This window comes from Triticum aestivum, chromosome 2B, assembly GCF_018294505.1.
Source record: "Triticum aestivum cultivar Chinese Spring chromosome 2B, IWGSC CS RefSeq v2.1, whole genome shotgun sequence".
In the NCBI taxonomy this organism is placed as follows: domain Eukaryota; kingdom Viridiplantae; phylum Streptophyta; class Magnoliopsida; order Poales; family Poaceae; genus Triticum; species Triticum aestivum.
The window spans coordinates 664,218,398-664,242,585 of NC_057798.1; the positions used below are offsets into that span (position 1 = coordinate 664,218,398).

Consider the following 24,188-nt stretch of genomic DNA (forward strand, 5'->3'; position numbering starts at 1 on the left):
AGGGTGTCACCCCTGAGTGGTACTTGGAGCGGTGGTTTGACCGGAACGGCATGCTAGTGGTACAACCGCTCAGGAGAGTGGTACTACCGCCATGAGCAAAACTGCACAGTCACAGAGGACTTTGGGAACCTCTCTCTCCTCGAACGGAGGGTATATGGTGGGTGCAAAGAATGTGTACGTGTAGTGATTCACCCAATACCTTCCGATGAGGATTCCCTCTAAAAAGTACAGATATCCTACGATCAAAGGAATAAAAACGTCGGAAACTCCGTCTTTGATCTTTTCCACATAGAGGGAAGGCCTAACCGTCTTGCGCCACACAATGTGTACCTGAGAAAACTGGGACGCACGATTAGTCCACACGCGTGTTGTCATAATCACCAAAACCCTCAGGCAGGAAATGCCCTTACAGCTGTCACGTGGCCTCTTTGCCGTCTGTGGCAGACGGCAAAGGAGCCCTTTGCCATCGGTGGCAGACAACAAAGAGGCTACATTGCCTCTTTTTTCTGTTTTTTCTTATACCCAAGCATTTTTCACCTTTACCATCTCTCGTTTGTGATTCAACACCGGAAGGTGGTCCGGAATGGAGGTACGGAACAACGGCCGCTGGCTAGTGAGGTGGTGATGGACCAACATGGCAGCCAATATCTCCTCCTCGTCATCGGACGACGAATCGTCGAAGTCGCAAAGGAAATTGTGAAAAAAGAACTTGTTGGAGGAGTCCATTTTGTACCTTGGCAAACTATCGAACAACTTGCGCGCGTCGACGAAGGAGACGGCCGACGAAGGGAGTCATGGCGCGCACGGACCAGGTAGCTGCCCTGCCGGCGTCCGACGAGCGGGCCGATGAGGATCTGGCCGGGGCGGCGAGGCGGCTTCTTGGTCGCGGTCCCGACTATGTCTGGGGGGAGCGGGGGTGGGAAGGAGTCGGTTCCCCGGCGGCAAGACGGCGGTGGCGGGTGATGTGGGAGGTGGCGGCGTTGCTGAGCGGATGTTGCGGCGCCGGCAGCTGGCAGAGTCACCGGAAAAATGGGCGGCGACAACGACGAAGGAGGCGGGTGAGGGTTGCTGTTGGATGGGGGGAGGCCAATGTGCCATCGACCAGCGGGCCCGGGGGGAGGGGAAGGCGAGCGCGCGCATGTCCGTCTCCTGTCCACGCCGACGCAAATCCGGCTCAAAAATGGACCGAGAATGGATTGCCTGCGGACGAAAATCAGACGCGCGTCCATTTGGGTCGGCGCGTTGGGCCGACTTTTGTGTCCGTGCCGATCCAAACGGACGCCAGCGGACGAAGTGGGTCATCCCGTTGGAGTTGCTCTTACTGATTTATCAGTCCTTCTAAATAGATGTAGGTGGAATACTCCGCGTTGTGGACTATCATGTAGGCCTGCTATGGACAATGTTTGTGAGTATATTCATCAGTTGCGTTGTGGACTATCATGTAGGCCTGCTGTGGACAATCACATAATGTTTGCGCGTATATTTAGTCGCGTTGTGGACTATCATGTAGGCATGCTGTGGACAATGGAGGGGTTGTTGCATGCTAAGAGATTATCACAACTCCTGGAGCATACCATGCCCCTTTTTTAGACAAATCCCTTTTCTTTCTTCATCCCCATTTCATCGGAGTGGGCTATCATGGTTCCAGGGGCTTTGAGCCCATTTAAGAACATCTGCAGTTTTTTTTTTTGCGAGAAGAATATCAGCAGTTTGACTGACGGTGCTTAATTCAAACTTGTGAACATTGCTGATGTGTACGCACGTGTTGGTTCTGAAGTGTGGATTCATGCTTGCTTCGCTACGTGCCATTGTGAATTACTAATACTGTCATCACATCGTTTCTACCAGTGGTGCATCTGTTAGTACATCATGCCTGTCAGCGTGTTGAAAATTGGTCGAAAGTGAGTTCATATCCTAACCTACTCACTTCGCTGATCAATTAAAAAATTGGTCGAAAGTCAGTTCATAATATCCTAACCTACTCACTTAGATGATCAATTAAAGTAGTCTACGTTTTCAGTTCGATTAACAACTCTTTTTTCTTGAAAAGAAAAGAAAAGCCAGCAACAGGTGTGGGGATTGAGAAGTGATCAAAACGCAGAGCTATTCAAGAGGCAGAGAAATGGCCTAACACTTTCCGTAAGCTCGTTCCACATAATTAGCTGGAGGAACTTCACAGCCGTGGGTGCCGGCGAAATAGACCATTGATAGACTAAGGTAAATATATGATCGTAAGGCAGCTTCAAATGGGATATACAAGTTTTCTACAATGCAGGTAAATGTTTCCCAATAGGGGAACTGCAGCACCTACGCGCTACGGCTACAGCAGCTCACTTCTTGCCGCGGCCCTTGGACTTTTTCGATTTCTTCTTGCCCTTGTGCTTCTGCACCGCCTTTTTGGAAGTTGAGGCGGCTTCTCCCGTGTCAGCTTCATCGTCATCTGACCATCTGTCGGCTTCGGCATGAGGCTGGACAGCAGCCGCTGCAGCATCGTTCCTCCTGTCATTCATTTGCTTTGTAAGCATGCATAGCCTCGCAGCAGTCAGCAGGCGGAAGATCAGCGGCAGTTTGTTCTCACTTTGCAACAGCTTCTCCACAGCAAGACACGCATTTCTCTTCGCCCTGTGATGACAACCAATTTTCACGCGCAAGTGGTAAATTTTCACAAGACATGGGGATAACTTAGTCATGTCTCTTACACTGGACTTGAAGGTACATATCATGCAGAAAGATTTCACACTGCAATCTACTAGTACATGCCTATCAAATGCAATGTGGCATTTGTGCTGCCTTTAAGAAATTTACAGTTGGCACTGAATAAACATTTGCTTACCTGTCAGAACCATTTTCGAACTCACTGCAGATACGCCTGATGTCTTCCAGCAATCCTTTATCAATCCCTGATATAATGCCACTTTCCAGCCATGGAAGGGCACTTATAAGGAATTCAATAACAGCCCGTGGATCTCTCTGCAGAAATTAGCTTTTTTAGAATAACTTGGCAGCTGGGAACAGTGAGACAAACTGGATGATGATAACAAAGCAAGCATTATAACATATGAAACTGACCAGGCCTTCCCTGCTGGCTCGAAGAACCGCAAGCTTCTCAAAGAGTACCTCAATAGAATCTATCTCACTCCTACGCTCCATCTCATTATCTGGTACAGCCTTAGGAATGTTTCCAGAAATAACAATGCTAAACTTATCACCATCAGTTTTCTCAGGTAACGGAGTTTCCTGCTTTACAGAACTTGGTTCTTCAGGACACAAAAGAGTCATTATCTTTGGAACATCATGCAAATCCTCTTTGCTAATCATATAAGCATTTAAGTTTCGACAGACTACTGGGCCTTTTGGTGAACCAACAACTACCATATTATCTCCGATCGCGGCGAGTGCATCAGCAAGCACTCTTGCGAAGTTGCTCGGCGTGCGAGGCTTCATTTGCAAAGCATGTACAATCTTCTGAGAGAACTCCAAAGGTAAATCCTTAAACACTTCATTCCTCAGGATGTTATTTGTGACATCATAGCAATCACCCAGATTAAGGGTAAGGATCAGTGGATAAAGTGTAACAACTAGTCTAAGGAGGACTGGTTTGTATGAAGTACTAGAAGGACTTGAAGTCTTATGTACCCATTCCTGGAGCATATGCTTGGTCGTCAAGATAGTCATAATTGTCTGATATATGAAATGGCCTGATGATTTTGCCAAACGATCAAGATCTGAATCTGGGCTCGATTTAGATACCAGGCAGGTGTCAATGTAAACCTTGCTGGTACGGCACTCCAACATATTGACCAACAAAGATTTCGTGCAGCATATAAAATCATTCTGTATTAAGCATGATGAAGCCATAAAACCAAGGCACTCCATAAGACCCACATAGCATATTGGGGATATGTAGTCTAGTTCATCCTTCCACCTCACATTGAAGGTAAAATTAAGAGAACGCTGAAAGTTCAAGATCAAGGAGGATCTATCACCACCACTATCAAGAAATCCCTTGAAATATTGAAAAAATTCTGCCCACTCAGAATTATTGTCCAGGTACTGCAGCAATCTTGAGAGTAGCTCTTCGTCCAATTGTGCTGCATGAAGCAGGAGCATGGTTGTTCTCCCAAGATGCCCATGAGTCAGTTTTTTATTTTCCGGGCGAAGATTTGCACTAAGAGAATCAGCAATCAATCCATAAGCAGCTGGTGAGTCAAGTATACGCAAGAGGCTCCTTGTTGTCCCATCTCTCCACACAAGAAAAACTAACTCAAAGAAGCGACGCTCGCAGAGAACAAAAAGCTTCTTAACTTCATGGAACTTCTTGTCATACTGAACTGTGGTTCTTCCAAAAACTTTGCTATCTCACTTATGATAAGGATAGTTCTCACCAGTGTATAAGAAGATGATGGATTTGGAGAAATTTGAACAATGGACTCCAACTTCTTAAGTACACTGAAACCAACAAAAGACAGCTCATTCATCCAGAAACACTGAGCACATGAATAACACTGAGGGGCACCCAAGAAACATCTGTTGCCATCTTGCTGCAAAGAATTTCTGCCAGTAGTAGAAAGCCAACTTGCATTCACGTTAAGTACCACATATCTGTCAACTTCACCATCCTTTCTCAATCCGAAGTACTTAGCACAAAGATCTTCATACATAATTGCATAATCATTTAATCCTGGACCATCAGTGTGGCAGAGATGAGATAGTACTTTGATTATGATTGACTTCCAATGATTCCAAACATAAAACAGAGTTTGGGGTGACATCAGTTTGGGGTGACATCTGGTTAGAGGCCAGCATATCAGTACAACTATTTTCATCTTTAGATCCTGGCCCTAATTCTATATTGTATCCAGAGGCTCGAGACTGGAGATGAACATCAAGAATCGAACGGGAAGCAACAAGTTCAACTAACAAGTTTGCACATTTTCTGCCCTCAAGCAAAGTGCAATTTAAACTGGGAAGAGACTTATTCACATCTGACAGTGCATCAGCTTCCACGCAAACAAAGCAGTAGAAGCACTCAGAGACCTTTTCCGCCATCTCTTTGGCTCTTGAAAGCAATTGTTCCTTCTCTGCATATCTTTTGAGAGGCCACCCTCTGCTATTTGAGGACCACAAGGAATCCACAATGATATGGAGTAGGAGAAGCCGTGTCGCATCCTCAAACAAGCCTGCCTTCTCGAGCATGTCTACCTCCAGTAAGACATCTCCATTATGCTTTGCAATTCCTGCAGCTTCTAGGAAATTACCCATTTCCATCTCCAAACTCAACAGTTCATCAACAAGATTCCTAGAATTTAGGAATGCACGTACATGATCCATAGAGCTGAAAGCTTTAACAAAAGGCATCATATGCTTTATGTCACCACACTCAAAATAATGTTGAGCACAATTATCCAGATACTTTGTTCTAATTGTAGAAACCTCCAAGGATTTTGAATTCTCAAGCGAATGTTCCTCTTCTAACTGTTGCAGAAACTGCAAGCCCAGATTGAATAAATTTTTCCCTTCCGAGCACATGGAGAAAAACTTTGTGTAACATTTAGCTTTCAAGAACACTTCAGCTGCCTCCAACCAGCATTCAGCCATAGCAAAACAATCACCAGCATCCTCAAGTTTAGAAGTACCACATTTTTGCATATAGACCATACCTATGGCAATGCAAGGAACACAATGTTTAGTCAGACAGAGCTATGTGAAGTGTGAGGTAAAACTATCCATATGAAAGCTCAAAATTAGCATAGCTGTAATTTATGTAGGGATATCATTTCGAAAAACTTCATGAAATTTGATGATATTTACTTGTATGAGAGCTCTTTAAGAACATAAAGCATTATGGAATGATGAAATCTCAAGGTATGGACAAAGCTTGGAAATTATGGAGAGTTGGCTGACCTGCTTTTTTGTAGTCACCCAATTTGATATGGCAACTAGCAGCTTTCTCATGCATGCCTATGGACTCATAAATCTCCGATGCTGTTTGCAATGAAGCCTTGCCCAACTCCAAATTTGTTGAGATCACACGGTTGGCAGTCACTACAAGTCCAGCAGCTCTTGCCAACTTCTCTCTGTGTGCATCACCAGCCTTTTCGAAGCACATAGTAGCCATCTCGAATTGCCCCTCATTGAATAACTATAAAAAAGAGAGAACATGTGACATGGAACAAAAATGGTACAACTGTAATAAGTAGATATGCGCCATGACCCGCCTAACAAAGAATTTGTGTGCATAGAACAACTGTGAGACAAAAGACCATGAATTTCACAAGATTAAGAGGACACACAAAATCACTCACTAGGCAACATAATGCATAGCATGGTAAATTAAAATTGTCTTTCCAGACTAAACAAGTAAAGATCACCAACCTTGGTGCCCCGTAGCCTCCAATCATCACTGCTGCTCCCCGTCTGCATTGCCTGAATGAGGGAAGAATCTAATAATCTAACTTCTACAAGACACAACTTCTTCCAGTAGTCAAACATTGGTCGACAGTAATCCTTTGTATTTTCACATATCCAGAGTCTTTGCCTAGTGCGTGTGATTGCAACATATAGTTGCTTCAGCTCTGAACAGAGAAGATAATGCTTGCTTCTGTCGAATCCCGGATGAGAGATCTCCTCAGAGTGTGATATAATATCTTTATCTTTCATGTAGCCATAGAGAACTCTCCATTTGTTTCTTAAAGGCGATGAACCAAAAAAGTTGTACAACAGCACATCCTACACAATATCTCTGAAGTAAGTATACATTTTGGAATAAATGTGTTCTACAATTAAAACACTTAGCCAAATGAACACAGATGAAACCGAATTTATAGGCCCATACCTGAAACTCAAGGCCCTTGCATTCAACAATAGTTAAAACAAGAGCTTGTTTACCAACAAGATCAATAATTTGTTTTTTCGCAGCAGCATCACGAACTAATATGACTTGCTCAGCACCAAACCCATGCAGGTTACCATGTTTAGTTTTGCTTTCTCCAAAAATAGTCATAATTGCATTTTCATCATTATCAGACTCCAGCAGTACAGGAGCTTCTCCATATACAAGTCCAGTCTCTGGATTGAGCTTGTCAACACTTGACGGGAAAAAGAAGTACAGAAGGCTCATGATACTTTGTGCCATACGGAGGATGCCAGAATGTGTGCGGAAATTTTGAGACAGTTGGAACATATCAGAGAGATGGGGTTTTTTCCCATGTTTAAGTCCTTGATTAGACGCTTCAGTTTCTGAGAGGAATGCAGTATAAAAAAGTGAACGGATATCTTCAAACCTGAAATCGATACCCCTTGCTATAGTCTGTGCAGTATCACCGGCAAAAAGGAATCCTTCCTTGATGTTCATACAGACATACTTCAGAAGTGCTATCTGTGTCATGGTGAGATCCTGTACCTCATCTATGTAAACAAAATCCACCATATCGCCGTGGTAGCCCTCAGATACAAGACTGCTGTGAAGACTATTGACGAAATCTGACAAATCAAACTCCTTGGCAGTGCATTTCATGCTCTCATATTCAAGGAATATATCATAAATTCTATCTCTCTTCTCATTGTTCAAAGATGAAAATTTTTTATCTGAAAGCATGACATAATCCTGTCTTCCCAGTTTGCCAATATAAGGCCTGCTTGCTTGATATGCACCCTTTATATGAGAAATTATTTCAGTGAAGACAGTGGAAGCAGCAAATTTCTTTGTTAGATCTGCATTAAAACGAGGCCAGTAGAAAGTAGCAAACTTTTCATAGGTAACTTCCTTCAATTCAATAAAAGTTTGCACCGCACGAGATCTTGAGTGGCCTCTTTCAAAGCTTGTCTTCATTTCACCATAAAACACATCAAAAAATGATGTCCGGCATGTTCCATCAAGCATCATCAAAAACTTGCGATATGTTATAGTAAGAGGATAGTGCTCATGAGGTAGATCACAAAAACTGTCAGGAATTTCGGTAAACTCTTCCAGGTCATCCATGATGTCATGCATGTGAAGAATGCTAGACTGATCTGAGACATCACCGGTGCCAAATCTATAATGGATTGAAGTAAATTAGAATTAATACAAGCATTGGCACAAATCATAAAAGAAGCTAAGGGAATATCTTTCAAAGAAATCATTGCAACGTATAATAATTTCAAAAAAGAGCACCAAGCATGCCTTGGTTAGCTAGTCATGTGAATATGAGTGGTTGAGGATGCACCCAGCCCAGCCGCATTCAGGGCCTGCAAAGTGGTGCTCATGATTTGTCTCTTTTATAAAAAGCCACTAGGGTAGTCCCAATATGTGTAGTTTTTTTTATAGTTCCAAAAATCATATTTTAAAGAGAAAACATGGATAAAAGATTGACCCTTCAAAAGGGTATGACAAAGGGTCTAAAGAATATATTTTTTTGACTGGAGGGTCTAAAGAATATGATGTTAGAAATGCTATAGAACAGAATATGTGGAAAAAAACTGAGCCAACTCGTTGTGACGCCCCCTTTTATAACCGTACACTAACCATACACGCATCATGCACGATCACGAACGGTGACTCACGTCAATATCACAACACAACTCTACGACACTCGTGCACACATTTCTGTCCACTTTAAATAATTTTATGAAAATCATTTTCAAAATAGTGTAAATATATGGAATACTTTTAAAAGGGATCCAATTCAACAGACTTACCTTTTAAGTCCGCGGATGTGATTTTTTATAGCTGAACATAACTTTGGGCTTACAGTGATAAATACTTGTTTCATGAAACTGTCTCCTCCATTCTTAAGTGGCATAATATTATTGTCATCTACCCCAGATAAATCAGCTGCATCAAAGTTTAGACCTTGGGATGCAATCAGTGACTGTTGCTCTTTTTGAATCAGCTTCATTGTCAATACAGTGGTTTTTCCGGTGCCTGACCTCCCAAGAATAAAACTAGTGAGAGGGAATTGGATTATAATCTGCTCTTCATCAGTCAGTTCAAAGGGGATGTCGATTTCAGACCCATCAGTAGCTGTCAGCAAATGCTTTGCCACACCAGATGATAAGGAGTAGAATTTCATCAGCAAGAAGCTTTCACTAACTTTTGAATTCTCCATGGCATATGATGTATCCACGAGATTATGCTCTTCATGAGCATCGACATTGCAATCCTTATTAAAGCGGATAATATCATGCTCAATATGCCAAACCATAGGAACTTCCAGCTTCCTGTTATACACAGCAAAAAAGGAAAGGAAAAATTAGAAGAATTTTCTACATGCAGTTCATTTGTAGGCATGACTGTTCACAAAATCTCTCTAAGTATCAGAAGTATAAAAAAATCCAAGGAACCGGAGGACAATAGAAGAAACACATACCCCTGTCTCTGCACCCTCCTGCAATGATCCAGGTAATCATCCGTGTACATGGAAAACAGATTTTCGAGACGCTGAACAGTTTTTGCAACATTTTGCTGTGACAGTAGGTCCCAAACTCTTATTATCTGAAAATATCTTCCTTCAGTTTTCTCCACATCAGTACTCCAAACAAGATACAGGCTTCAGACCTTGTATACTTTTGCAAGATGAGCAACACCTGGTATATCAAGGTTCTTAACTGTTGTCCTCCAACCATCTCCAAGTTTGATAAGCTTTTGGAGTACTTCCTTCCTGAGCTGGGTTGATTTTAGTTTGGTGAATGACTTTCTAAACTCATCGCTAAGAACGACCTGTTGAATATATGGATACCAAAAACGGATCATGAGAAATGTGTATGCAAGAAAAATGAAAGAACAGTGTGTTCTTCAATAAAACTAGGAGGTTCACAAGATGAAACATACTGAAAACTAGAAAAGAACCACATAATTGGCATAGTAGCATGGTACAGAGTAGCACATGTCCTAAAAATCTTAATTACAAACATCTCACCATCCAATTACAGAGCAAACAGCCTAGCAGAGACGAGCGAACCGCCGAACCCCGGCCTATTCATGATTCCAAATAGTAAAAGACAAACCTATTCATGATCACAAACAAAATCACACTGTAAAGGAAGTGTATATTCAGTGTACCCGACCTCCCCGACAACAGCATGAGTCTCATAATACACACATTCATAAATGTGGTTTGCAATCCGGATAATTAACTGCAGAGACATATTATAAAAATATGAAAGTATGTTCAAAGTCAAACTAACTGAAACCATGGTACTTACCTTCCATCTGGTATTGCTAAAAACCGCTGAATCAGCATTAAGAAGATCATCAAGTTCATCAAGCTCTTGCTTTACTTGGACAACTAACTTACAGATGGCTGTGTCATTAGTGGCACTGAAAACACATTTACGTCTTTCTGCATCAGCAACAAGGTCTGTCCATTCGGTCCCACTTTTAGACAGCGTATGAGCATTGCCAACAATCCAAAGACAGTGCCTGCATGAATAAAGCATCCATCAGATAATTTATATCATCAGTCTGACATACTTTGAACAGCAATAAGAACAAGGGACCGGAAAAAAAAATGATACGCACCTTGCTCTAGTGAGAGCAACATTTGTTCTTCGGTTATCAGCAAGAAATCTGACAACTCCTCTCTCATTGGATCTAACTGTCGATAGTATTATTATATCATCCTCTTCTCCTTGGAAACCATCAGTGGATTTCACCCGCACATGAAAGCCATCACATGTACCATATTTTGTGCCAAGTCGGCTTTTAATTGCATCAACTTGAGCTTTATATGGAGAGACAACACCAATGCTGAGCCCTTGGTCCATCCTTTTCCAAGCTGCATAAAAAACATAAATGGTATGCTTACTGATCTTTAGGGATCAATTTTTGGATAAGGCTACAGAAAGAATTCTCTTCAGCAAATTTAATTTGATTCTGTATCACCAAATCAATGCTTTTCCCCTACGAATATGAAGATAATAAAAGTTGCTAAAGTGGGTCCATGCAGTGGCCAATAACTCTAATAGAGCATAATGTTTCATCTTTCATGTCATCTACTTACGGTTCTCCTTTTTCTAAATAAAAATGTAACATTGTTTATGAAACAGGGGCGGTATAATTGAAATTTGATAAAGCCAGATTGATGCAATTAGCCAATTACCATATCACGAGGTACACATAGAAAACTGGACTCCCAAACATACACTATTGTAGCGAACACCTTTCTACCAATGATTATTATGCAGTATGAAGACAGTGTAAGCTTCTAAAGATGGTATGACTGTTATGCAGTATGCAGTACAAGAACAGAGGACCGTATAAGCTTATATTAGCCAAATAACTTTATGAAAAATAACTAGAAAGGATATTAAGGTTAAATAAAGGACTAGAGTTCAGCTTAGACATACATGTAAAGATGGTTTGGATTAGGTGCAAAACAACAGCAACTTCAACCATGTTTCTGCGACTGTTTCCTGTGCCCTCTTTGTCTTCCCTTCCATCAGTGACATTTATAAACGTGTAGCTGTCAAAAGGGAGGCATGTGTAATTCTTATTATAACTAGGAGACAGGACACTGGCACCATCTAAAATCTTCCTCTCATAAAATTTAGCATTTGGAAATAAGCTGATACAAGGATTCATGCGATACTGTATATTCAGCAAATGTTTATCAAATTTGAGCATAACCAATCTCCCAAATAGACTTGTCTCAAATCCAGCTTCTTTGCATACCTAGAGATAAAAAATGAAAGGTGAGAATTAGGATTATCAAAAACAGATCAATAACAATGAAACATGAAAGAAAGGTAAGGCCGTTACATTTTTTTCAAGAAAAAAATAGTATTCCAGTATCAGAAGTTTATCTTGTTGATTAATGCGCCAATAACTAATAAATGAAACAAGACATTATAAAGAGGGTGAGGCAAAAGCTTACTTTGCTTTTAACCATAGCACTCAGCTGGCAGTCATCTCCTACCAGAACAACATGTTTTAACCAATGCAGACGTAGTGGGATCACCAATTCACACTCCCGCACTTGAGCAGCCTCATCAACAATTAATACATCGAGGGGTGCAATCTCCATGTGATGTAACCGATAAGAGCTAGAGGTTGTACAGAAAAGAAGTGTTGCATTACGTATGCAGTAGCTCTGGACCCAGTTTATGTCTACTCCAGTGGGTAAATTAAGCGAGTGTAGCAAATCTTGAAGGAATTTAAGGCATGACGACCTTGCTCCGTCCAGTTCCTTCTCAATAGAAGATATAGGCTGTGCACAAACAGAGTTTTCAGTGGACAGACAACCAAGGCCCCTTTTCAAACCCTCATTGGTCAAGTCTACATCGCACAGAAGGGTGCCAAATTTTTCCAGCATATTAAGCAATGAAGATATATTTCTGGCACTATCACGAGAAAAGCACCTTCCAGGAAGGTGAACCCACAAATTCATTATGCATCTTTTCAGAGCTATTGCTGCCGCATCAAATTGTTTCTTTATGAAGTCCAGAAAGCACACAGGATCAATTTTGCCATCATCCTCAAGATGCATATCGTAGCGTGAAGCAGAGTCTTCGAAAAAGGATATCATTGAAGCTATTATGTAGTTCCATCCGGACAACGATGAAAAGCATTCCACAAGTTCATCGACACGAAAGTCCAAGAAAACTTCCTTAAGATCCTCAGTGATGTCCATGTTAGACCTGCTCCCAAATAGCAAGATATCTCCAAGAGATAAGGTAGACAAATGCTGTCAATGTGCTCATTCAAGTCCTTCAAGGTTTGAAGGAAACGACTGCAAACTCCAACAACAGCAACATTTGTGGGAGCACAAGTAAGAGTTCTGCATTTCAAACATGCCAAAACCCACAGTAAAGCGCTAACCGTCTTGGTCTTGCCAGTACCTGGTGGACCCCATATAAGCTTCATGAGGTTCACATGCCCACATTGTACAGCTGAGATGACAGATTCAATAGCATCCACTTGTGATTGATTAAGCTTGGCATTAGTTGCTCTGTGAAAGAAGCTAAACAGCCCCCATCCTGTTTAACACAGATACGGCAAACATCCTCACCCTGCAACAGAGCCAACAAAGAGGAGTTCAAAAAGTTAGGCCCCATATCAATTTATAATGGTGGTGAAAATATAGCAAGTAAAACTAAAACATGCGTAGTATTCATGTCATATTACCAGATTTGTGGGTGATAAGAGCGACTTGATTACTGTGAAATTGCCATTCATGTGCGTATCAAAGGTAAGTGCTTTCCAAATCCGTATGTTTGTCATGATATTATTGAGAAATATTGCATGTTTGAGTTTGTTCAAGTCGTCTTCTTCCGAACCAATAGTCTTTGCAATTTAACTCTGAAGCCCTTCTGGTATTCATCATCCATAGAAATCCCAGTGATCATTGCCAAGCAATATGTCACACCATAGCGGTTTAAGTCGTCTGCAGCTTCAGGTTTTATGCTAGACAAAATAAATATGTCACCATTCCTCGCAGAATAAGCCCCGGTGGAAAAACCAGCATCATTGTCCCAAAAGTCCACATCCATAAAATATGATCCTGGTTTTCCTGATACCTCCATGGACAGTATTTTCGACGAGGGTGCTTCACTGATGAGTTCAAGGCATGACCACAGATCTGACCTTGTTTCTTCAATCAGAGGCACACGATAAAACGTGAGATAGTGATCAAGTGACTTGAAGTTGCAGGGAATAGTCTCAACCTAAACACAAAAGAAGTCACAGATGAAATATGGTTATAGGTACTCTAGCAGAAGATTCTCCGACAGTTCCATGAGCACAAAAATGGCATGCAAGTAATGCTAACAAAATAGCTATCTGCTCAAATTTCATTTACTGCAAGAACAAGCAAGGTTGAATAGAGGCTTAAGCTGCTCATATCAACCATAGACATAATTTTTAAACAATTTACAGTTTCTGCCACCAGATTGTACATCATCACCACATGTATCTCTCTCATTAGGATACATATATGACTTGCACACCTACTCATTAGAATACGACATGTATCAGCACATATGGGACCAACAGCAACATGTGATTTCCTGAAATACCATGTGTCAACAAGCTCGCAACAATTATGTTGCCATCTGTCCAAAATGGCACTCAGCACATGCCAATTGCACATTCATGACACGTGGACTGTGGACAGAAAACCCCTTTAAACCCTAGCGCATGGACCACACACAGACAGAGCACCATCATTTGAAGCATCCAACTGACCTGACATCGGTTGCACATAAAAGGCAGCGAACAACAGCACACTAAAAGCATGACAAGAAACTTAGCGCGCATATGCATGCATGCACTTCGCCGGTCAGGGGTCCCATTCGTAAGCATAGATTCGTAAAAAAGGGATCCAGGTTGCAAAAAAGACTAGAAGTTGCAGGGAATAGTCTCAACCTGAACACAAAAGAGGTGATAGGTGAAATATGATTATATTTTTTGAAAAAGGTGTGTATTATATTAATTCAACATAGGTTCAATATAATCATCATCGACCAGTCGCAACACGCAGGTCGGAACTGTGTCGATCAACACACCCTTACTCACACCACTCCTACCGTAACTAGCGAGAGCATGGGCAACCCTATTGCCATTTCTAGAAATCTTAGCAATAGTAAAATCGGGAAGTTGGCGCAGCAATCTCAGGATTTCCCTAACCACGTTCCCAATGGGGGATCTATTAAAATCCTTAGAAGAGAGTTGTCTAACAACATTCGCGCAGTCGCTCTCAATAACTACTGGCCGGTCTATGAGCATCATGGTTTCTCGGATTCCTTGAAGACAAGCTTCCGCTTCGGCTGCCTCAGCACTAGCACAATTGCGAATTGTGCTCCAAGCAGAGCCACGCACCAATCCATTCATATCACGGAGAACCGCCCCCCAAGCTCCGAAGTTTGTGTCCTGAATAAAGCTAGCGTCGACATTCAATTTAAGCCATCCTGACTTAGGTTTCACCCAATGATCATCCTCTTGTCGCTGCTTAGTCTCCGGAGTTGGATTGTCTGGCATAACTTTTCCTTTTCCTTTATGGTCAGGAACATGATAGGTAGCAAAAGATTCACGAACAGTTCCTTAAGCACATAATGGCATGTAACTAATGCTAACAGAAGAGCTATCTGGTCAAGTTCATCTGCTGCAAGAACAATCAAGGATCAATGCAGGGCTTGAGCTACTCATGTCACAAGGAGGCCACCATACTCAACCGCAAACATAATTTTGCCATAGCAAAACAATTTGTAATTTCTGCCAACAAATTGTACAACATTGCAACATGCATCTCTCATTATGATGGAACATATGATGCACATAACTCACACGCCAATCATCTGCCAACAGGCATTTAAAACTTAACCCACATCTTCTTATCTACTGCCTCGATCCATATTAATTGTCACTGATTTAGTACAATATATGTTAGCGAGAATATCTCCTAGCATATCCGGTATATGATCTGATGTAATCAGTAGTTGTCATGTATAGGAGATCCTAGGATCACTTGTATCAATCAGAGATTCATCTGATTTTTGTGCACGTGTGGTACAAGCCTATGTTCGTGATGTACAAGGCTGCTTCTATATAAATAGGCAACAGGCCGGCTGGTGTTAATCACGGCAAATCATATCTTCATATTTCTAACTATATATGGATCGGAGGGAGTGCGAGATGGTGCTACATCCAACTAGTAGAGCAATTCACAACCGGTGCTACATGCATGACGCCATCGTTCTCAGCAGCAGTGGGCACCTCCGTCAGTAACAGGCATAGAATCATGCCTAACGTTCTCCACAAAAAAGAATCATGTATGCATGACACATCTAGTTGGCCCGACTCATGCATCTCCTACCACCAACCAAGCATGCAGCAACTATGTTGCCATCAGGACTGACCAGCAACGGCAGCAGCACATGCCAATCGCACTAGTTCCATACACGTGGACAGAGACCCCTCTCTAAATCCTAGAACTTGGCGCTTGCACGGACAGAGCACACGCAGACAGACAGACAGAGCAGAGCACCATCATCTGGAGCATCCAGCATCTCAACTGAGTCACTGACCCAACTTGGATCGCACACAAAAGACAGCGCACTAAACGCAATTTATATATAGTCAAAAAATAATCGCCGGATTTAGCAGGAGCAGAAGCCTAGCGCACATGCGACGTACGCGCAGATTCGAAAAAAAATAAAAATTGTTCGAGCTTGCAAAACCGCACGCGCAGCCGCAGAGGTCATCGTCGGGACGGAAGGATGGATGGATGGATGGCGCGGGTGGGTGTACCTTGTCCCTGTAGAGGTCGTCGTCGCTGATCTCGTGGGCCGACCAGGAGAGCACCACGTCCTCCAACTCCATCTCCCCCATGTCGCCGCCCTAGCCGGTGAGTCACGCGCGAGAGAGAGCACCCGAGCGAGCAGGCGGCATTCGCAAGGAGGAGGAGGAGGAAGGGGGTTGGTTTGCGGTGGAACTCTGGATGAGGAGCAGTTGCTTCCAGGGACTCGAGGCGGGGGCGGTGGTGGAGTAAAAGCAGAGGCGATCAATGGGAGCAGGGGACGGGACGGGGCCGGTTGCGTTGGGTAGTGGAGAAAAGCAATGCAGGAGTTGATGGGCGCAGAAATCTTTTGCTTGTGGAGAGGGAGAGGGGGAGGGGGAATGCCTTTGGGGTGTTGGGATTCGGGCCCCTTTTCACGGGTGGGTAATAATAAAAGTAAAAAGGAGGGAGGGAGCGGTGAACAGTTGCCCAGGGATTGCCAAGCAAATAAATAAATATTCTATTATTTTGTTATTATGCACTCCCTTATTTCTTTTTCCGAAAAAACTTTCAATCTATTCATCTTCAATCATGGCAGTACAACGAATACTATAAATAAAAATTACATCCAGATTCGTAGACCACCTAGCGACGACTACAAGCACCGAAGCGAGCCGAAGGCGCGCCGCCGTCATTGCCCCTCCATCACCGGAGCCGGGCATAACTTGTTGTAGTAGACAGTCGGGAAGTCGTCGTGCTAAGGCCCCAAAGGACCAGCACCCCAGAACAACAATCGCCGCCGATGAAAAATAACGTAGATCGGAAGGATCCAAATCGAAGACACACGAACGTAGACGAACAACGACGAGATTCGAGCAAATCCACCAAAGATAGATCTGCCGGAGACACACCTCCACACGCCCACCAACGATGCTAGACGCACCGCCGGAACGGGGGCTAGGCGGCGAGACCTTTATTCCATCTTCATGGAGCCGCCGCTGTCTCGCCTTCCTGGGTAGGACACAAACCCTAACAAGATTGAAAAAACGACTAAAAACGGAGCCCTCCCACCGGCCCTTGCCAGGATCCACCGCGCCTCCATGGCCCTAGGGCCACCGGAGAGGAGGCGGACCTGCGCCGGCGCCGGCAAGAGGCACGAACCCTAACTTTCTTTCTTCGAGGAGGAGGGGGACTTTGGACTTTGGGCAGAAAAGATTGTTTGTTTTCATATACACGCGCATACACTCATCATTATGAACACACATACACACACTTTATCCCTATGAGCACCTCTGAAAAACTGAGTCGGCATATGATCTTGAAATTTACGAGTCACCGACACGAAAAAAAATTATATGAGACCAGGTCTCACGGTTAGCAGGTGAGACCCGTCCTGATGGATCACGTGGCATTCGCAAATCATAAAGCATCTAATCTCTCCGCCCTGATTTCAAGTGAGGGTGGGGTAGGTGCTTTATGATTTGTGAATGTCACGTGTCATCCATCAGGATGGGTCTCGCGTGAGACCTGGTCTCATAGAATTTTTTTTCCCACCGACACCTCGTCGCCGACGAAAAAGTCTCCTACCACTGAATACGCATCGGCAGAAATTCTAAAATAAATTCAGAAATAAATGCGAGCACCAGGACTTGAACCCTGATGGGCTTGGGATATCATAGTCCCTTTAACCATCAATCATAGATTGGTTCGCATTTCCTCCATTCTATATACGAGTATATAGTAATAGAAGAAGTCTGTTTAGAAGATGGAAACAAATATTGGTTCATCGGAAAGTAACGGGATATTCTTCTCCTGTGAAAACGGAGGTGCCTATCTCCGAGGAGCATGATGGAGTCAAAACAACCGAAAGTCGCTCGCCATTCCACCCGAGCCTCGCCTCGCGCCTGTGCGTGCGTGCGCGCGCGCGCGGCTGCACGTTATCCGGCAGGCAATACGGTGAGAGGGCGCGTGACGGCGTGAGTTACTGCGGCTAATGGAGCAGCGGTTTCGCTACTAGCCTCGTGCCCTGGTTCATTCTGGACGTGTCGTATTTTTTAGTTTTTTTTAAGCTAGGACGTGTCGTAGTACTGCGTATTAAACACCACATTCCTGTAAGAGAAGGAAAAAAGCGAGTAAAAGGAAAACAGAGTGTAGTGGGTTGAACTAAAAGGTTTTCGCCCCATGGCATTCGTCACGATGTCGGGCGAATGTAGTGGGTTTCCTGACAGTGCTTGAACTCGCTTTTTTTCTTTTCCTTCTTCCTGAACATGTTTCTGGAACTGCTGTATTTCTGTTCCTTGCAATGGAGAGGGGTCAAAGCCCGGTTTAAAAAAAAAGGAAAATAGAAAAAGGGAAGAAGGGGGGTCGGTCGGCTTGAAGCGGAAAGCGGGGACACCTAGGGCGGCAAACCCAAAAGCGATGGAAGAGGACCGGTGGCCCTCTGTGTGTGTGATGGCCAAACGCTCAGGCCTCGGATTCAAAATCACATAGTTAGGGCATATCTAATGTGAAATTACAAAGGAGCACACGGCGACGGCCTTCACCGGAATCTCTCCCACTCACCTGCATTGGGTTCCCAACGACTGTATTGTCGGGAACGTTGCAGAAAATAAAAAATTTCCGCTTCACCAAGATCAATCTATGGAGTTCATCTAGCAACGAGAGAGAGGAGTGCATCTACATATCCTTATAGATTGCGAGCGGAAGCGTTCAAGAGAACGGGGTTGAGGGAGTCGTACTCGTCGTGATCCAAATCACCGATGATCCTAGTGCTGAACGGACAGCACCTCTGCGTTCAACACACGTACGGTTGGGGAAGATGTCTCCTCCTTCTTGATCCAGCAAGGGGGGAGGAGAGGTTGATGGAGATCCAGCAGCACGACGGCGTGGTGGTGGAGGCAGCGGCGATCTCGGCAAGGCTTCGCCAAGCTCAGCGAGAGGGAGAGGTGGTACGGGGGGAGAGGGAGGCGCCAGGGACTAGGGTGCGGCTGCCCTCCCTCCCCCTCTTTATATAGGGGGCCTAGGGGGTGCGCCGGCCCTGGAGATCCCATCTCCAAGGGGGCGGCGGCCTAGGGGGGGACTTGGCCCCCAAGTCAAGTGGGGCGCCCCCCACCCCTAGGGTTTCCAACCCTAGACGCAGGGGAGGCCCAAGGGGGGGCGCACCAGCCCACCAGGGGCTGGTTCCCTTCCCCTTTCAGTCCACGTGGCCCTCCAGGATAGGTGGCCCCACCCGGTGGACCCCCGGGACCCTTCCGGTGGTCCCGGTACAATATCGGTGACCCCCGAAACTTTCCCGGTGGCCAAAACTGGACTTCCTATATAGAATTCTTTACCTTCGGACCATTCCGGATCTCCTCGTGACGTCCGGGATCTCATCCGGGACTCCGAACAACTTTCGGGTTTCCGCATACTAATATCTCTACAACCCTAGCGTCACCGAACCTTAAGTGTGTAGACCCTATGGGTTCGGGAATCATGCAAACATGACCGAGACAGCTCTCCGGTCAATAACCAACAGCAGGATCTGGATACCCATGTTGGCTCCCACATATTCCTCGATGATCTCATCGGATGAACCACGATGTCGAGGATTCAAGTAATCCCGTATACAATTCCCTTTGTCAATCGGTACGTTACTTGCCCGAGATTCGATCGTCGGTATCCCAATACCTCGTTCAATCTCGTTACCGGCAAGTCACTTTACTCGTACCGTAATGCATGATCCCGTGACCAAACACTTGGTCACATTGAGCTCATTATGATGATGCATTACCGACTGGGCCCAGAGATACCTCTCTGTCATACGGAGTGACAAATCCCAGTCTTGATCCGTGTCAACCCAACAGATACTTTCGGGGATACCTGTAGTATACCTTTTTGGTCACCCAGTTACGTTGTGACGTTTGGTACACCCAAAGCACTCCTACGGTATCCGGGAGTTACACGATCTCATGGTCTAAGGAAATAACACTTGACATTGAAAAAGCTCTAGCAAACGAACTACACGATCTTGTGCTATGCTTAGGATTGGGTCTTGTCCATCACATCATTCTCCTAATGATGTGATCCCGTTATCAACGACAGAGAATGATGTGATCCCGTTATCAACGACATCCAATGTCCATAGTCAGGAAACCATGACTATTTGTTGATCAACAAGCTAGTCAACTAGAGGCTTACTAGGGACATGTTGTGGTCTATTTATTCACACATGTATTACGATTTCCGGATAACACAATTATAGCATGAATAATAGACAATTATCATGAACAAGGAAATATAATAATAATCATTTTATTATTGCCTATAGGGCATATTTCCAACATGTATTAGTCAGGATGTATTTCGTAATCCATCCATTGTGTATATCCCACTAAATATTTCCATATAAATCTCAACAGTTGTGCTGGCCTGATAGCGGCAGAGAAGCAGACACCATCGCCTCCAATGGCCACTCCACAACCACCCATCTTAAATGCAACATGTTGTTCCTGTTTCTAAAAGTGAGAAAATTATATTAATTCAACCTAAACTTGGTCTTAAAGTAAACGGTGGGTTTCATGATTGTTATGATTTTCAATGATCAAAAATGATATTTTTAAGGTGGCATTAATTCCTCGAAGTTTCAAGTTACAAATTTCATGGTACAATTATTTATTTCTAGGAAAACCAACATTTTATCATACTTGGTTAAAAAACATAGTGAATTATAATGGTATTTCATGTTGTTTTTCATCTCAAGTGAAAAATCGAGAACTTCGTGATAATAATGCCAGGAATCTTTATTATATTAATCTCCGAATTATCCTCTCCTAAAAAAACTGAGAATCTGGTGATACTAACTTTGAAAACTGACGACATAAAAAGTACTAATTAATCACCACAGTTGTTCTGGACATATTTATGGTTTGTATTAGTTACTTTATATTATCAACCATCCAACCCTAATCATGTAACTGAATTATTATATGTACTCTTAATGAGATGTTTACTAAGTCTTTGTAGTTGCATCTTTTATTTTACATTTACTATAATTTTACCTTTCCACTGTAAGTTGTATAGCAAGTTTACATTCGAATATTGGTTTCTGAGCTCGAGCTCAGATGGTCCCAAAATCTAAACCACAGGCTGTCATGTGGATCTGCGCCCACTGCTGTATTTCCCGACTGCATATCTCCATATTTAGCCCTGCTCAGTAGCGCGATGAATGCGACCGCAGGTCACACTGTACAAACGGAACAGGCAGTTGAGTCACCGCAGGTCACACTGTACAAACGGAACAGGCAGTTGAGTCACCGGTTCAGCCATATTTCTGAGCCGGCCTGAGCCGTTCACCATGCCGGACTCACAGACGGCTGCATGAGCCCGTCTTAAATACTACTCCCTCCGTTCCTAAATATTTGTCTTTTTAGTTATTTCAATGAACTATCACATATGGATGTATATAGACATATTTTAGAGTGTACATTCACTCATTTTGCTCCGTATGTAGTCATTTGTTGAAATCTCTAGAAAGACAAATATTTAGGAACGGAGGGAGTAGAGTACATCTCTGGAACTCACCCATTATTCTCTTTTCCGTGTCATCTGATCACAATCAGCCACTTCAGGTATGTTAAGCAGGTTGCAGCATACTGTATTTAAATTCAGAAAGATCAGTCATCTGTTCACATAATCTCTAACACGTACTACGTAGTTCAAATTACTCTAATTAGATCTCCATTAGGAATACATCCCATGCCCATACCTTTCCAGATGCACAATGCTAGTAGGGTTTTCTGATGCAAAATGACACTAGAACTTAGACATGCCCAAGTACACGCATAGCCAAAAGATATTGCTGGGCTGCATGCAAACAGGAATTGCTAATGTCTTTCTCGTCAGTCAATGATCTCCTCGTACAGGAACTCCGGGATATCTCCCTAGTTTCCCTTCATGATCACTATCTCGTATGCAATCCTCTTGCGCAGGTGCTCGATCTGACCCTGTGATGAAGCAAAAATGGGAGAAAACTATTAATTACTTTCATCAAACATGCCTATCAGTTTCAGCTAGTCAAGAAATAGGTTAGGCGGTTCCATACCTGGGTTATAGTTGATCTAAGGTATAGACCGGTGAACTCCAGGACGTAGTGAGCGACATATACACCACTGTCTTCCCTGCGAGGAAACAACATTGAACTTAGGAATTTTGCAGGCAATTTTCTTTTATCAACCTGAAATGCCTAGGTATGTTCTAGCTAGGGTACTCAGACACGCCTACTGCATGGCTTGTGCCGCGCCACCAAAGGGTACACAAACGACCATCCAGTGGTCCCAACCAAACAGGCTCCGAACATGTCACTGAATAGGTGCATAACTTCTGCTGAAACTTCCTTGCTAGAGGCCCATGTTTGATTTTCATCTCATCCGACAAATTTGTCAAGCACCATCACAATCTTCTTATCGGTATCCAGGATATATAAAGACCAGCAATCCATGAAATGCACCGGGAACATGAACTGAAAGTTGATTTTCAAGAACACAGAGAAAATCAGAAAATTAGGAGCATATGGATAACCGATGCTCGACTTGTTCCAGTTATTCTGTTTACCTTCTTTAGCCAATCCAACTCCATAGCCCATGACTTTAGAGTCCATCGTCATCTGTTGGCTCACTGCCGAGCCATAACCTGTAATTTGGCAACGTACACATTCAGTCTACGAGTTCTACCACTAAAACAATATTCAGTCTAATAGTTCTACTACAAGAATACTAACAGTACTATGAATGTGGTTCTGACTGTTAAACAAGGCACCACTAAGGATGAGATGCAATGGCCAAGCTTACTTTCTGGTGTATATGTACTTTTTTTCTAACGATTACAGAAGTAAACAAATTCCGACAAAATCCTGTGCAGTTGTGACGAACATACAGTGACAGACCAACAGCGGGAGGATTTGGGTTCACACCTTTTTGTCCTCCCAGGTGCCTCTGGATTGACTCTGTCAGTAGACTGAGCCGACCTCGTCGGTGATGCATCCGCGAGACGGCGGACTCGAACTCCTGCCATATCATTCCCATCGCCGCCGAGCTGTTGAGCGCAACCAGATCTAGTATTTGAGGTCCGCGGGAACGGCAAGGCCGGCTCCGCTGTTTGGCAACAAGACCGGGGGAACCGGATCTGGGTGCTCGAGGTTGTCCGCGAACTCCTCTCGTAATGGGAACCTGCAAGAAGATATCAATGGCCGCCACCAGGGCCCGTTCGTTAGGTCTCTTCTTCAAGGAAAAACAGCCTGAAGAGCAAATGCTCAAAAAACTAATTGCAAATGCTCAAGCAGGAACTCAACCCCACCGTCTTCCATTTCCCCGTGCTCCGCCGTTGCAGAACGAGCGCCGCCGCAAGGACCTACTCAGAACGGAGACAGAGGTGGGGGGAGAGGGACAAACGGCTCAGCAGTCCACTTCCGTCTCCGCACACCTATCTGATCCCTGGCTCGGTTGGACTAGTCCACGGAACCAGAGTTCCCGTGCGCGAGCGCCATCCCACCCATATGCTTTGGGCCCACGAAATAGCCACTGTTTCGTACCGTATTTCATCGTACGTCCCTTTTTCCACGCTCGATGTCAGACGCTTCAGAACGAATTATTCGGATCCTGAGCCTGGAACTGACGCTGGCGATTTCGGGATCACCTGAGCTCGGGCACCAAATCGCCGTGTTCGTTTACATTCCTTTATTTTCAATTCCCCGTTGAAAACTTGCCCTACTTTATGAGTCGTTCTATCATTAAATACACTGCATCCAGTAAATTAAATGAGTATGGACATTGCTTTACTATTGACATATACGCAAACGTGTTTTATTGTCAAATTGGTGAGAATTTAACGAAAAGTTGCAACAATCCCTCAAACAAACGTTGAGTGGCTTAGATTCTGATGGGCGTGGTCGTCGTGTGCTCCTTGTCTACCTCCATATCCAATCATGGACACCTAAAAGGGGCACAATATTTGTCTATG

The 24,188-nt window shown here is 43.8% G+C and overlaps 1 long non-coding RNA gene and 1 pseudogene across 5 annotated transcripts; both read right to left on the reverse strand.

Moving 5' to 3' along the window:
- Positions 1-2,097: 2,097 nt before the first annotated feature.
- Positions 2,098-16,542, reverse strand: LOC123046578 (uncharacterized; annotated as a pseudogene).
- A 3,966-nt stretch (positions 16,543-20,508) lies between these two features.
- On the reverse strand, positions 20,509-23,703 carry LOC123041975 (uncharacterized). 5 transcript variants are annotated; one of them, XR_006418684.1, is made up of 7 exons: positions 23,526-23,703; positions 23,143-23,398; positions 22,785-22,862; positions 22,276-22,692; positions 21,940-22,177; positions 21,756-21,826; positions 20,512-20,683 (listed from the first exon to the last, which is right to left on the reverse strand). It is a non-coding gene; the product is annotated as an uncharacterized lncRNA (long non-coding RNA). The 5 variants fall into 5 exon arrangements; XR_006418683.1 differs by having other exon boundaries at positions 20,512-20,689; XR_006418682.1 differs by having other exon boundaries at positions 20,509-20,689; positions 21,756-22,177; positions 23,521-23,679.
- Between the last annotated feature and the right edge of the window lie 485 nt (positions 23,704-24,188).